Source organism: Protopterus annectens, chromosome 2.part0 (assembly GCF_019279795.1).
Source record: "Protopterus annectens isolate FY-2018-M chromosome 2.part0, PAN1.0, whole genome shotgun sequence".
NCBI lineage: Eukaryota > Metazoa > Chordata > Ceratodontiformes > Protopteridae > Protopterus > Protopterus annectens.
This window is the reverse complement of record NC_056728.1, coordinates 64,667,275-64,681,136: the sequence shown is the minus strand read 5'-3', so window position 1 is coordinate 64,681,136 and position 13,862 is coordinate 64,667,275. Positions and strand designations below refer to the sequence as shown.

Sequence of the window (13,862 nt, the reverse complement as noted above, 5' to 3'; positions counted from 1 at the left end):
AGTACCCCATTGGGGAAACTTTTTCTTGCTCCTTTCCGATGTCAGTAAAAGTTAGTAATTGCATTACTTGTGGAAAGCAAATACCTCATAAAGATTTTCATTCGTACTGTATTCCTTGCCTAGGCCCTGACCACGATGTACCTTGCTGTTGGTTTTGTGCTTTATTTAATCAATGCACTGTCCGTCGTCGGTATATTTTTGCCTCTAAATATTTTGGTTCTCTGTTTAATTATCCAGAAATGTCGTCGGTTAGCCATCCAACTACCTGGATTCCAAAAAAAATGCAAAGATAAAGACACAGGCCGCCGAGGTCCACAACTGCCGATGACGCTTCTCCTAAGCCAGTCGTCAGTTCGCCGGTACTCAGTGAGGCGCTTTTGCAGCCCCTGATACCCGCTACTTCTGATTCGCAGGCTTCTACTGAGACCCATTCGGAGTACAGTATGCCGCGAGATGCTTCAACTGTGGTACCCGTGGATGTCTGTACCTTGGATGGGTCTGGAGCCGCTGTGCAGGCACTGACTTCTGAGGGTGTATTCAGGCCTACGAACTTGCATGTTAAATCGACGCCTCCTTTATTACTTAAGCCTAAATCTTGATTCATGTCTAAAAAAACAATGCCCAGGCCACATGCTCAGGCCTCTATGCCTAAAAAACAAATGATAAGAATGGATGAAGATCTAATAACTCTAATCAAGGGTAGCCAACCCCTCCCCCCTTCTAAGAGGCATAGGACTGAGGTTGATTATGAATCTACTGATCAGGATTCTGGTTTTTTTCTGACTCTTCTGATGACCTAGATGTGTCCTTACCTACTTATGAGAATTCTGATGCAGAGGACTCTATTTCCTCTGCTTCCCCTCCTGAGGATTTTTCTTTTGGAGAAACCTTACATTCTCTAAGGGAGCATTTCCACTGGGAAAGCCAGGATTGGCCTGCCACCAGTACAAGGGACTACCTTTCGCACCACCCCCTGCTGCCCAAACCCTAACAACAGATGCATCAGACTATGCATGGGGGGCTCACCTAGCAGGGAAGTGCATTCAGGGCAAATGGAACCCAAGTCAAATGCACTTGCATATCAATCAAAAAGAAATGTTAGCTGTACAGAATGCTTTGACAGCCTTCAAGGACCACATTCTTCCAGGACAACTAATGGTAAAGACGGACAACACCACTGTTATGTGGTACATAAACAAGCAGGGGGGTACACATTCTTACCCTCTCTGCAGACTAGCCATGGCATTGTGGAACACAGTCTTGAGCTACCAAGTACACCTACAAGTTAATTTCCTGCCAGGAAAATTAAATACACTGGCAGACAGACTAAGCAGAAACCTCATGGACCCACACGAGTGGAAACTGGAACCAAGGATTTTTAACATGTTGACAAGCAAATGGGGGAGCCCATATATAGACCAGTGTGCCTCTCCCCAGAACTACCAATTGGACAAATTTTGCACAAGGACTCCCCACAAACAAGCCTAGAAAGTGGATGCTCTGTCCTTCAGCGGGAAAAACCTATTGGTCTTTGCCTTCCCCCCTCTGCCTCTGCTCTCCAAAGTACTACTAAAAGTCAAACAGGACAAACCAAGGATGATTTTGATTGCTCCAGACTGGTCGAGCCAACACTGGTACCCCCTCCTGCGCAGTGTCATTGTTACTTTCCATGGCACCTGCCTCAGACTCCTACCCTGCTGTCTCAGCAGGAGAACCAGATTCTGCACCCTCAGCTTCCAACACTGAACCTTTCAGCCTGGCTAATTACTTAATCTCTCCTTTACCATCCCTCAGCAAACCTGTGATGGATATCATCGTAGAGGCAAGGAGGCCTAGTACTAGAAAATTTTATGCTGAAAAATGAAAAAGATTCTGTGCCTGGAACCAGTTTCAAGGGATGAGCACAGCAGCACCCAATTTACCTCCGATTTTACAATACTTAACTGAGATGCTTCACAAGGACCTGTCTTTTTCCTACATTAAAATCCACGCCTCAGCCATTTCAGCTCATTATAACATAGAACCACCCATCTTCTCTCATCCACTGCCCAAGCAGTTCCTCAGAGGGGCTAAAAATTTGAGACCACCCAGGAGAGCTCCAACCCCAGCCTGGGACCTTAATTTTGTCTTGGAGAAACTCACTGTACCTCCTTTCGAGCCAACTGCTACTGCAGACTTAAAATTTCTTTCTTGGAAAACAGCCTTCCTTTTAGCAATCACTTCAGCTAGAAGGATATCTGAATTACAGGTCCTTTATGGCAGTGGAGTTTTTATCATCTTTCATGCGGACAGGGTGTCCCTCAGAACCAATCCATCCTTCATGCCCAAGGTGGTATCCAGTGTGGCTCTTAGTCATTTGCCAACCTTCTTTCTCAATCCACAGAATAAAGGGGAACTCATACTGCATTCTTAGATGTGCACAGACAACTTAGATTCTACTTGGACAGGACTAAACCTCAAAGGAAATCTGAACAACTGTTGGTAGCATTTGCTGCAGGGGCAAATATAAAGGCTATTTCAAAGCAAACCACTTCTAAATGGATAAGCCATTGCATTCATTTTTGCTGTAAGCACCATGGAAAACCTATCCCCCAGGGGATCAGACCTCACTCCGCCAGGGCTGCATCTACCTCTGCAGCCTTTCTCAGAGACGTCCCTACCAGGGGCATCCTAGAAGCTGCTACCTGGAGTTCTGTACATACTTTCTCCAAGCATTATCATTTGCCAATTTTCTCTAAATCCAGAGCTGGCTTTGCTACTGCAGTCTTGCAGGGCCTTGTAGCTGGTCCTAATGTTATCTAAACTCCTCCTCCCAACCATAGCTTTGGGAATCTACCCAAATGTAATGACTGAAACTGTGAAACACGAAGAACATAGTACAGTTGTGCATTTACCATAAATGTAGATGTTCAAGTGTATTCACTGTTGCAGTCCTGGTTACCCTCCCTCCAGCCCCCTAATTTCTTTTGGCTATACCTCTACTTTCCTTTACTATGCTTAAAAGCCTTTTTGGTGTATTTGCTTTTTTGTTGGAGGTATATCTTTGTGCTTTTATGTTTAATTGCTTCCCATTAGGGGGACACCTGACATCTGGGACAAGAAAAACTGATGTAATGGCGCTGGCTGCATGTTTTATACCCCTGAAGACCTGACGCCATGGAAAAAGGGACAGCAACCGACACAGGACTCAAGACTTTGTTAATCAAGCCAACCGACGGCAACCTGCAAGCAGATTACCCTAATGTAGTGACTGCAACAGTGAATACACTCGAACATCTACATTTATGGTATGTGTACACAACTGTACTTTCCTTCTCTATGATCAGTAGAATATTTGCAAAAGGAGCTCCTGGTTACTTTGAAGATACGAGTCTCAGGTGAGAGAGCTGGGTGTTGAGCCATCTCATGGTTGAGGAGCAGCAAGAGGCCCTGGTTGTTTGGGGACTTGTATATCTGTGCTGTCACTGCTTACAAACTCTAAACATGGCAGTAATTCCCCTGCAAAGGTGTAAGTAATAGGGGATGGGGTTTGAGTGTTTTTTTTTTTTTTTGTGAGGTGCTGTGCTCATGAAGTTTTATGAGTGTGTGCTACATGGACTATAGATTTTTCTGATGTGGCTTTTGTAGTCAAGATGAACATTCCTGCTTTCTCTGAAGGTTGATTTTGGTTACTGGGATTATCACAAGATAGTCGCATGAGTGAACTTATACCCACTGACAATGGGCTGTGTCTTTGGCTACCTCTATTATGTAGGTACCTGAAAACGCACACAGATCCTGATGGAGTCTCTAAAGATCTTCAGTTGTATATTGCAAGGTTAAAGGGGTTGCAGAGATCAACTCTTATTGAGAATAATGATGTTTTGTATAGCATATGGGTTGCAGAGATCAACTCTTATTGACAGTAATGATAATGTTTTGTATAGCTGGGACTGGGACAGTCTGATGTAAAAGTCATTATGATGGCCTTTTTTTCCTGATGGCCCATTGTGCTGAGTAGAGGTTTAAAACACTTAGCTTATAAATTCTGTGGTTCTCTGCTAGTCTGATTATCTTGTTGTAGTGTTCTTGTATACTGTGACTTTACAGCATCAGTTCTTTTCATTTTAAAATGCCTTTGACCAGCTTTTTCATTATTTTGGCTTGTAAAAATACAGATTCTTTTGAACACTTCTTTCTTAACATTGGAAAGGGATTATTTGCACAACATTGTCTTCACTTCTGTTGCAGTTGTGTTCTTTTTCATTATGTCCTTAAATTATTGTAGAAAGTATTCCAAGTGCAGATGATAAAGCAAAATCACCTCAAATATCAAAAGTGAGTATAACACAAGAAGTCCGGACAAAGCCTAAAAAAATGTTGGAAAAAAGCCCCAAAATAGGAATAGATTTTAAATATTGCTTGTATAAACTTAAAAAATTCCTAGAGTAACATTTTTTGATTTAGTATGTATTTATTTGCCAGAAAAGCACCAATTTTAAGAGGAACAGAGCCAAAATTCTGAACATTCTGTGAAAATCTGGACATTTGAGAGGTATGGCGTAACAACTGTGGGAACTTGGTTCCACTTTAGAGACCTTCAGTTGAAATCCTATATAAAAGTTGTGATTTTTTTTTTCTTTTTATTTATCAATATGCTCGTCTTTGTTCGTAATATTTTAAGAAGGAAGAAATTCACTGCTGTGATAAGCATTAAAGGCAAGTTACTTGAACTCTAGAAAAGTGTTTAGCAGATTAACAGATTTCTTATATGAATGTAAAAGTATTGATCTGTGTGAACATTGAGTTCTTTAGGCTTTACAAACCTTTGTATATGTTAACCCTTTATGAAATAGAAAATGAAAGCTAAGAAGCTTAAGATGCCTGAAGTTTATCTAACAAACATTTTTTCATGGATTCATATTCAACTGCTTCTGCTTTTTACGGTACTTAATTCCCCCAAAAGGAGGTGAAAATCATTCTTCTAGTGTCTATGGACTGAATCACACCATTTTTTCCTGCATTCTTTCTTGCCTAAGTGAAAGTATCTTGCACCTTTATTATGAACTGTCTGATGAGATTTATTTTTCTACTGTTAAGGTCCTCAGGGAGAATGAGCAATTAGTCATTTCAAGACCCGTATTAAAACAGGGCTTGAAGAGATTCTACTAATGTAATTTGCCACCAATTCTAAATGTAACAGCTCAATTTGGAAAATGTCTGCATCCCTAGTTTTGTTCCTATTTTATTCAGTGGAAGTCTAGGTGACCCCCGAGGTGTTTCTTTGTTCAGACCCTTTAACAAGCAGTACTATTAGTAAATTTCCCTGCTACAGATGCTCAAAACTAAACTGAAACTGCAGGCCTTGCACTTGGGTATGATTGAAAAAGGCTCTTACAGCATGTAGAGTTCAGTACCACTTGAAAAAGGCTCTTACAGCATGTAGAGTTCTGTTCAGTACCACTTTCATCAGTTAAATCTGTCTAACCTGATGGGTATTCCTGGGTTTCCTTTGATGGCATATTCACTTCAGACGTTCTTGCATGGTCAAAAAAATGCGGGTCTACTTCATAACATTGAAATTACATAGCGTTGAATTTCATAACATTGAGACCAAAACATCTAAATCCCAAAACGCTGAAAACCCAAAACATTGAAAACTCGGAGCATTGAACGTGTGCTTCATAACATTGAAAACTACAGTGCACATGTAAATAACATCCCCTCCACCTACAACACCACCTAACTAACACACTTTCTCCTACGTTTCTGCAGGGGGGGGCAAGCCCCCATGCACCCCCCATGTGGGGGACTCTATCCCCACACCCCCTGTAAATTAAATATACCAACTCCAAGATCGCACTGCATTGGAAAAAGGTAAATTTCCTAACCTCACTGACATTGTACATGTACAGCTAGCTGGAATTCTGTAAATAATTATATGCCATTTGTGAATATCAAATTGATTTATACAAGATGCTTGTGTTTCAAATGTATTAGAACTGTACGTTGTATGTATATCAAACTGATTTGTACAGATGTTTGTGTTGAACATGTCTTTGTAAAGTGCTTGTGTTTAAAATTTGTCAACAATGTGCCCTACTGGAGAGAACAGAAATGTACATGCACTATTATAACTGTTTAAGTGTATATGTTTTAACAGAGGAAAGTGGAAGACAGGAGGTTAACCTCAGTCCGTCAAACTTTAAAATGTATCTGAAGTTAAATCACTTTATGGGCTAGGCCATAAAGATGCCATCTCACAGTTTTCAGTGCAGCCAGAGACACAAAGTATATACTAGGAAGCTTTCTGCATTGTCTTTGAGGTGAATTAATTACTATTCTGGAAGCATGGAGTTATGAAATTGTTTTATGACTTCCAGTACCTACCCACAAATCTGAGCAGATTCCTTGTGTGTGTATTTTTACAGGTAGGTACTAAATCCTGCAGGCTTCCAGCAATGGGAGGTTGCATTGGAACTAGAAGTCAGATGACCAGAAGTGATGTCATTCTGCAAGCCATCCCAGAAGTAATATTTTAGATATTTTGAGAAGTCTCTTAGTGAGACAGAGTATTCTGTTTGGGGCCTGCTCACATATTTCTTCTTGCCTTGCCTAAGTAAGTTATTGGGCAATAGTATAATTCTCTTAGATTTATAGGTTCATAGGTAGGTACTAGGCTATCGGCCCTAGGGCCCATACAAGCCTAGCCAAAAAATGTACCCTGGGTTTCGCCACCCAAGAAAATTATTTTCCTGTGCCCCTGTCGAGCAGAGCCACAGTAGTGATCCCCGGGGTGAATTTCCCATTTCCCATCCAATCATCAAGATTTTTCTTGAAGAGTGCTAATGAGGAGCTCTGTTTGACATAGATAGGTAGTCTGAGCATGTTCTGTTCATTGTGGTGACAAGGTTAAGGTCCCTAGAGCGTGTAGCTCGGAGGGGTTGCGATTTCTTTAAGTGGAGCATGTCCAACAGCTCTGGGTTTGAGTCAGGAATGTAGTGAAGCTTAGTTTAAATATTGTTTTCTTCATTTGTCTGAGTCTGTCTTTCAATGTTGTTTTAAGTATTTCCTGTGATTTTGAACTCTGATGTCACTGTGAATAGATATTTAGTATTGTCTTGTTCTTTTGTTATTGATTACTAAATATATTTAAACCTTTTATTGTGGCTGATGTTTGTACATATATTTAAGTTTTGAGAGTATTTGCATATTAATTTGGTGACACGTTGTGGGCCACTCTTAATAATCTTGCTGTTGGCCAAACTACCATTTGTATTAGCATTAATATTACACAGTAAAATTGGACACCCTTCGTTAAGGGCCTTAAAGTAACTGGTGAAGGGTTCTGGTGGTAGTGATAACTACCTTATAGTCTGGGCAAAAGTGAGCATAGCTAGGAAAACTGTGCCAACCTATTTCAGGTGTGTGTGCAAATCTAATTTCAGTGTGGGTGTGTGCCAGCTATATGGCAGGGGCACGAAGCACTGGTTGGACAAAGCGAATGTTGGAGGATTTGGCTTGGAACCCTGGCTAAGGACTCAACTCTGCAGCTGTGCCAGTGAGGAGTCTTGTTTGGCATCTGGAGAGAGAGAGAGAGGAACCAGCTCTCCAGACTGAATGTGTTCCCTGTGTGCTCTTAAGTGAAATTGTGCTCGATTGTGCTTGATTGCAGAGAGCTACATCTGGAGATGCTGTATATGTACCTGATATTCATCGTGCATACAGCTGCAGTCATTACAGATGGGTTCTCCTGCCTTCAGGCGGGTCCTTGGTCGGCCGAATTCCAAAGTCTAGGTCCGGCGTCGGTTGTTGTCGCCTTCTTCCCTGACGTCAGTGCGACAGGGGTATATAAGACACGGCCGACGCCATTTTCTTCAGTCTTTTTTGCCGCGCGGTGCCCGAAGCAGAAGCAGTTCGCAAGTGCCGGTCGGCCAGCTCCTGAAATTACGAAAATTTGGAAACCAAAGTCTTCTTTAAAGCTAAGTACCCCGTTGGGGAAACTTTTCTTGCCTCAGACCGATGTCAGACAAAGTTAACAATTGTATTTCTTGTGGGAAGCAAATACCGCATAAGGATTTCCATTCCCTCTGTATTCCTTTAGGCCCAGACCACGACGTCTCGGGCTGTCGCTTTTGTGCTACCTTTAATAAACGCACTATTAAGCGTCGGGCAGAGTTCGCCCAGCACTTTTTTGGTAAAGCCTTTAACTATAAAATGTCGTCGGAGACTCAGACTACCGTTTTGCCCAAAAAACGCAAGGACAAAGACCGACACGCGAGGCCCTCGGTCTCCACCGACACCACGCCAAAACCGGCTACACGTGGTCCGGTTCTCAGTGAGGCGCCTACGCAGCCCCTGACTACCGACGACACTTCTCTGGCGGTGTCCTCTGTAACCGAGACTGCAGGTTCCTCGGCCCACACCCTGACTACAGCTACCGAAGCCACTGTGAGTGTTGAGCCTCTTAATGTGGACAGATCTACATCCACCCATGGTGTCTTCAGACCTTCTTCTTCCTTTTCCATCAAGGCCTTTACTAAGTCTAAATCAGCCATGCACTCCCAGAGGCCTGTTGCACAGGGCCCATCTACAGGCCCCATGCCTAAAAAGCAGATGCTCAAAATGGCTGAGGATTTAATTACTCTTATCAGGGGGTTCCCAACCCCCACCGGACAAGAGACCCAGAGTGGAGGAAGAATCTCCCTCCTCTGACCAGGGCTCCATTATTTCAGAACATTCTGATGAAGAGGAGTATTCATACTCCCCTTTTGAAGATTCTGATGCAGAACAGTCCATCCCTTCTGTATCCCCCCCAGAGGATTTCCTCATTCGGGGAAACCTTGCATACCTTGAGGGAACACTTCCATTGGGAAGGCCAGGATTTTTCAGATTAAAAGAAAAGGCTTAGGGAATTTCTTCTGCTACCTCAGCACAGACCTCTGGCGATACCTCCTGTCTTGGACATACTTGATGATGTTTATTCGGAGGCTTGCCTTAATCCGGATTCCCTGCCTCCAGCCCCAGTCAAGCCTGATATGTACTACAGAGTTCCTAACTCACACCAATTTCTTTACAAAAGCCATAATGCTGACCCAGAAACCATTTCTCAGGGTCCCAAGGGAATGAAGGCCTCTACTGCTAAGAATCCATTACCTTCCGAAAGAGAGTCTAGATCCTTAGAAAGGTTGGGAAAAAAGGTATATACCTCTGCCACTCTAGCCATGAGGGCCTTAAATTGTCAGTTTCATATGCTTAAATATCAGCAGTTTCTGTTATCACAATTAAAGAATAAAATGTCACAACCTGAACAACCAGATCTGAAGGAGTTGCAGGATATGATGCATAGTGCAGAACAAGTGGGTAAGCACACCTTGCAATGTGGTTATGATGCTCTAGAGGCCTCAAGTAGGGCTGCAGTTACAGGATCAGTCATTCGTAGACATGCCTGCCTTAGGGAACAAACCCTGTCTGATCATGCCAAAGGTAAATTACTAGATGCTCCTTTACAAAAGGATGTATTATTTGGTACTAATGCTGAGGAAATACTAAGGAAAATGGAAGAAAAAGATAAATCTATGCAAACTGTTAAGGCTTTTCTACAGGTACAACCACCACGTTTTAGTAGAAATTGGCCTACAAAAAACTGGTCCTTTCCAGCCACGGACAAGCCCCAAAGAGGTAGATACAGACGCGGAAGGGGCAGAGGACAATCTCAAGGATCATATAGAGGCAGACAGTGGCAACCTCCAGCATCAAGAGGTGGCGAAGACAATGCACAGCAATACAGAAAACAAACCCAATGACTTTCCCCTTTGCATGCCAAACAAGGCTCAAGTGGCAGTACCCTTGGGAGGAAAGCTGGCATTATTTTCAAAAAATTGGCATATTGTCACAAAAGACAAATGGATCCTGGACATTATAAACAGAGGCTACAGATTTCATTTTCACACTCTTCCAAAATGAGAGGCATGCCGAACCTGCCACACAATCAAAGGGCAGAGGCTCAAATACAAATTTCAAAGCTCATGGACATGAAAGCTATTCAAGAGGTACCTACTCACGAGCAAGGTCAAGGTTTTTATTCCAGACTATTCCTGGTACCAAGGAAGGGAACCGATTGGAGACCCATTTTGGACTTATCCATCCTAAACACATTTCTACTAGTACCAAAATTCAAGATGCTCACCTTACAGCAGCTTCTTCCCATGCTGGGCAAGGGTCTTGGCTGGTAACATTGGACCTCAAGGAGGCATACCTGCATGTCCCAATCAGACAAAGCTGCAGAAGATACCTCAGATTTCTTGCAGGTTCAATCCACTATCAATTCTCTGCATTGCCCTTTGGCTTATCTACTGCGCCCAGAGTATTCACGAAATGCCTGGCATCAGTAATTGCCTACTGCAGACTTCAAGGGATACAAATATACCCTTATTTGGACGACTGCCTGATCCAAGCGGACAGCAAGCACATACTTCTGGAGCATCTGGCTTATGTAACACAGTTATTGAATTCTCTGGGATACACAGTCAACAAAGAGAAATCCAGGCTAACACCATCTCAGAAAATAATTTTCCTGGGTGCCAACTTGGACACAAACACCCAGATGGCCTATCTTACGCCAGAAAAACAGGGGCAACTAACTCAGTACTTCAAGATACTAGCAAATTGTACCAGGCTAACAGCAAGGAAAATCCTGCAGGCTCTGGGATTCATGGTATCTTGCATTCTTCTAATACCATGTGCAGAGTTGCATATGAAAAAACTTCAGTGGTACCTAAAAAACCGATGGTCTCAACACAGCCACAGTTTGGAAACAATAATACCACTAATTCCATGTTTACAAAAGGAATTTCTATGGTGGGCTCAAACATGCCAAACAAACGCAGGTCTACCATTCAGCAAACCTCAAGCAAATCAAGTCATCACAACAGACGCCTCAGACTACGCCTGGGGGGCACACATGACAGGTGCATTCAGGGCAAATGGTCCCAAAAGGAAAAGCACCTTCACATCAGTCAAAAGGAAATGCTAGCAGTGATAAATGCAATTACAGCTTTCAAGTACCTCCTGCATCCAGGGCAATTGTTAGTAAGAACAGACAACACCACAGTAATGTGGTATATAAACAAACAGGGAGGAACACATTCATACCCCCTCTGCAGGCTGGCCATGTCACTTTGGAACAGGGCTCTGGAATGCCAAATCGAGCTTCAAGCACAGTACGTGCCAGGTATGGAAAACACGCTGGCAGACAATCTAAGCAGAAATATGACAGACCCTCACGAATGGAAGTTGCATCCTCAAGTGTTTACAAAGGTAATCCAAGCCTGGGGAAGGCCAGACATAGATCTCTTTGCCTCCCACAAAAATCACCAATTGACAAAGTTCTGCTCAAGGACATTTCATCCAAAGGCCTGGAGAGTGGATGCCCTTTCTTTCAGTTGGGCAGCATGGACTGTTTACGCCTTTCCACCTCTTCCTCTACTGACCAAGGTGCTTTTGAAACAAGAGCAGACAGACCAAAGATGATACTGATTGCTCCAGACTGGCCAAGACAACACTGGTATCCACTCCTGAGGAGCCTAACACATTCTCCTCCCTGGACCCTACCTCTAATGCCTCTCTTTCTGACTCAGCACAGTTACAAAACTCTTCACAGTCAGCTGAAAACACTCAATCTGGCTGCATGGAAAATTCCTTAACACCACAACAGACCCTACTCTCCAAGGAGGTACTGGATGTCATTTTGGAAGCCAGAAGGCCATCTACTAGAAAAGCTTACTCCGCAAAATGGAAACGGTTTTGTGCTTGGAATGAGAAAAAGGACCAGGATCCTAGAAAACTGAATTTGCCTCAGATATTACAGTATCTAACTGAGCTGCTGAACAGTGGACTGTCATTCTCCTCCATTAAAATCCATGCCTCAGCCATTTCTGCAGAATACAACACTGATCCACCCTTATTCTCTCACCCACTCTTAAGACAGTTCCTCAGAGGGGCTAAGAATATAAGACCTCCAAGGAAACAACCAATCCCAGCCTGGGATCTTAATTACATACTGGAAAAATTAACATTGCCTCCCTTTGAACCTGCTGCCTCAACAGATTTGCAATATTTGTCCTGGAAAACAGCTTTCCTTCTGGCTATTACCTCAGCTCGTAGGGTCTCGGAATTACAAGCCCTCATGGCTGTGCAACCCTTTCTCATCTTCCATCATGACAGGGTTTCCCTATGAACCAACCCGTCATTTATGCCTAAGGTAGTATCCAGGGTAGCTTTAAATCAGGCCATACACTTACCTACCTTTTACCCCAATCCTCAAAACAAAGGGGAAAGGCTGCTTCATTCCTTAGACATCCATAGACAGCTGCGTTACTATTTGGACAGAACAAAGCCGTTCAGGAAATCAGAACAACTCTTTGTGTCCTATGCTGTAGGAGCTCAAGGGAAGCCAATTTCCAAACAGACAATTTCAAAATGGATAGGCCACTGCATACGTTTTTGTTACTCCTTTCATGGTAAATCTGTGCCTACATGCATCCGAGTCCACTCCACAAGGGCCACAGCTACCTCTACAGCCTTCCTCAGAGGAGTTCCTACCAAAGATATTTTGGAAGCAGCCACTTGGAGTTCGGTGCATACCTTCACTAAACACTACCACCTACCTTTATAATCCAAAACAAGAGCAGGCTTTGCCACTGCTGTGTTGCAGGGCATTCTGGCTCCTCCTAATTTCACCTAGTGCCTACCACCCTGTGCGTAGCTTTGGGATTCTAACCATCTGTAATGACTGCAGCTGTATGCATGATGAACATAATACAGTTTTGTACCTACCATAAATGTAGATGTTCGAGTGCTAATACAGCTGCAGTCCAGGTTTCCCTCCCTCCTTCCCCTCTTGGTACAGGCCTAGTGGCTAACTCCTCCACAAACAACCTGTTTGGGTTATCCTTCTATGGTGTATTTGCTTGCAACTACTGAATTTTGATTATATTGCATTGCATGACTATACATAGATATATAAATTATGTATTGCCTTCCTTCTGGGGGCACCTGACATCTGTGGCAAGAAAGACTGAAGAAAATGGCGTTGGCCGTGTCTTGTATACCCCTGTCGCACTGACGTCAGGAAGAAGGCGACAACAACCGACGCCGGACCTAGACTTTGGAATTCGGCCGACCGAGGACCCGCCTGACGGCAGGAGAACCCATCTGTAATGACTGCAGCTGTATTAGCACTCGAACATCTACATTTATGGTAGGTAGAAAACTGTACTTTATGCTCCCAGTGACCATTCCCCACAGGTGCCTGTGGTAAGGATTGAGACTCCTTGATTACTGGCCCAAAGGTGGGGGTGTCACATGCTACTTCATCTGCTTTTCGGTCCAGAACATCTGTTGACATTTGTGCTGCAGCTACATGGTCCAATGCTCATACTTTTGTATCCCATTACAAATTGGATATTATTTCTAGGCATAGAGCCTCCTTTGGTTCACCTGTGCTCCAGATTATCCTTCCATGAGGGCCACCCAGGAACAGTATAACTGGGTACTCTGTCCCATACGTTGAGGAAGAATGAAAAGGACATCACATTTAAAAGTTATGTTAACTAGGTATCTGTGTCGTCCATTCTCATTCTTCCTCAACTTCCCTCCCATCCTGCCCCCATTCAAAGCTTCTGGGTTGACCTATTTGGACTGTATTGGAACCTACTCATCTCCCGTCTCTGTTGATACTATGGGGATTGCACAGCAAACTCAATCTGGGGCTTTGGTGATACAGCAGAGCGTTATGGGTATAGGGAGGAGTTTGAGAGCTGCTTCCTAACTCTGAAATAAGTGGCCAAGTCAGATCTGAATCCATATGTTGTGGAAGAATA

The 13,862-nt window shown here is 43.3% G+C and overlaps 1 protein-coding gene across 1 annotated transcript in view; it reads left to right on the top strand.

Annotated features, from left to right (window-relative positions):
- MGA (MAX dimerization protein MGA) overlaps positions 1-13,862 on the top strand; it is a 2,673,741-nt gene that overhangs the window by 1,905,616 nt on the left and 754,263 nt on the right. The gene's annotated exons all lie outside the window — the stretch shown is intronic.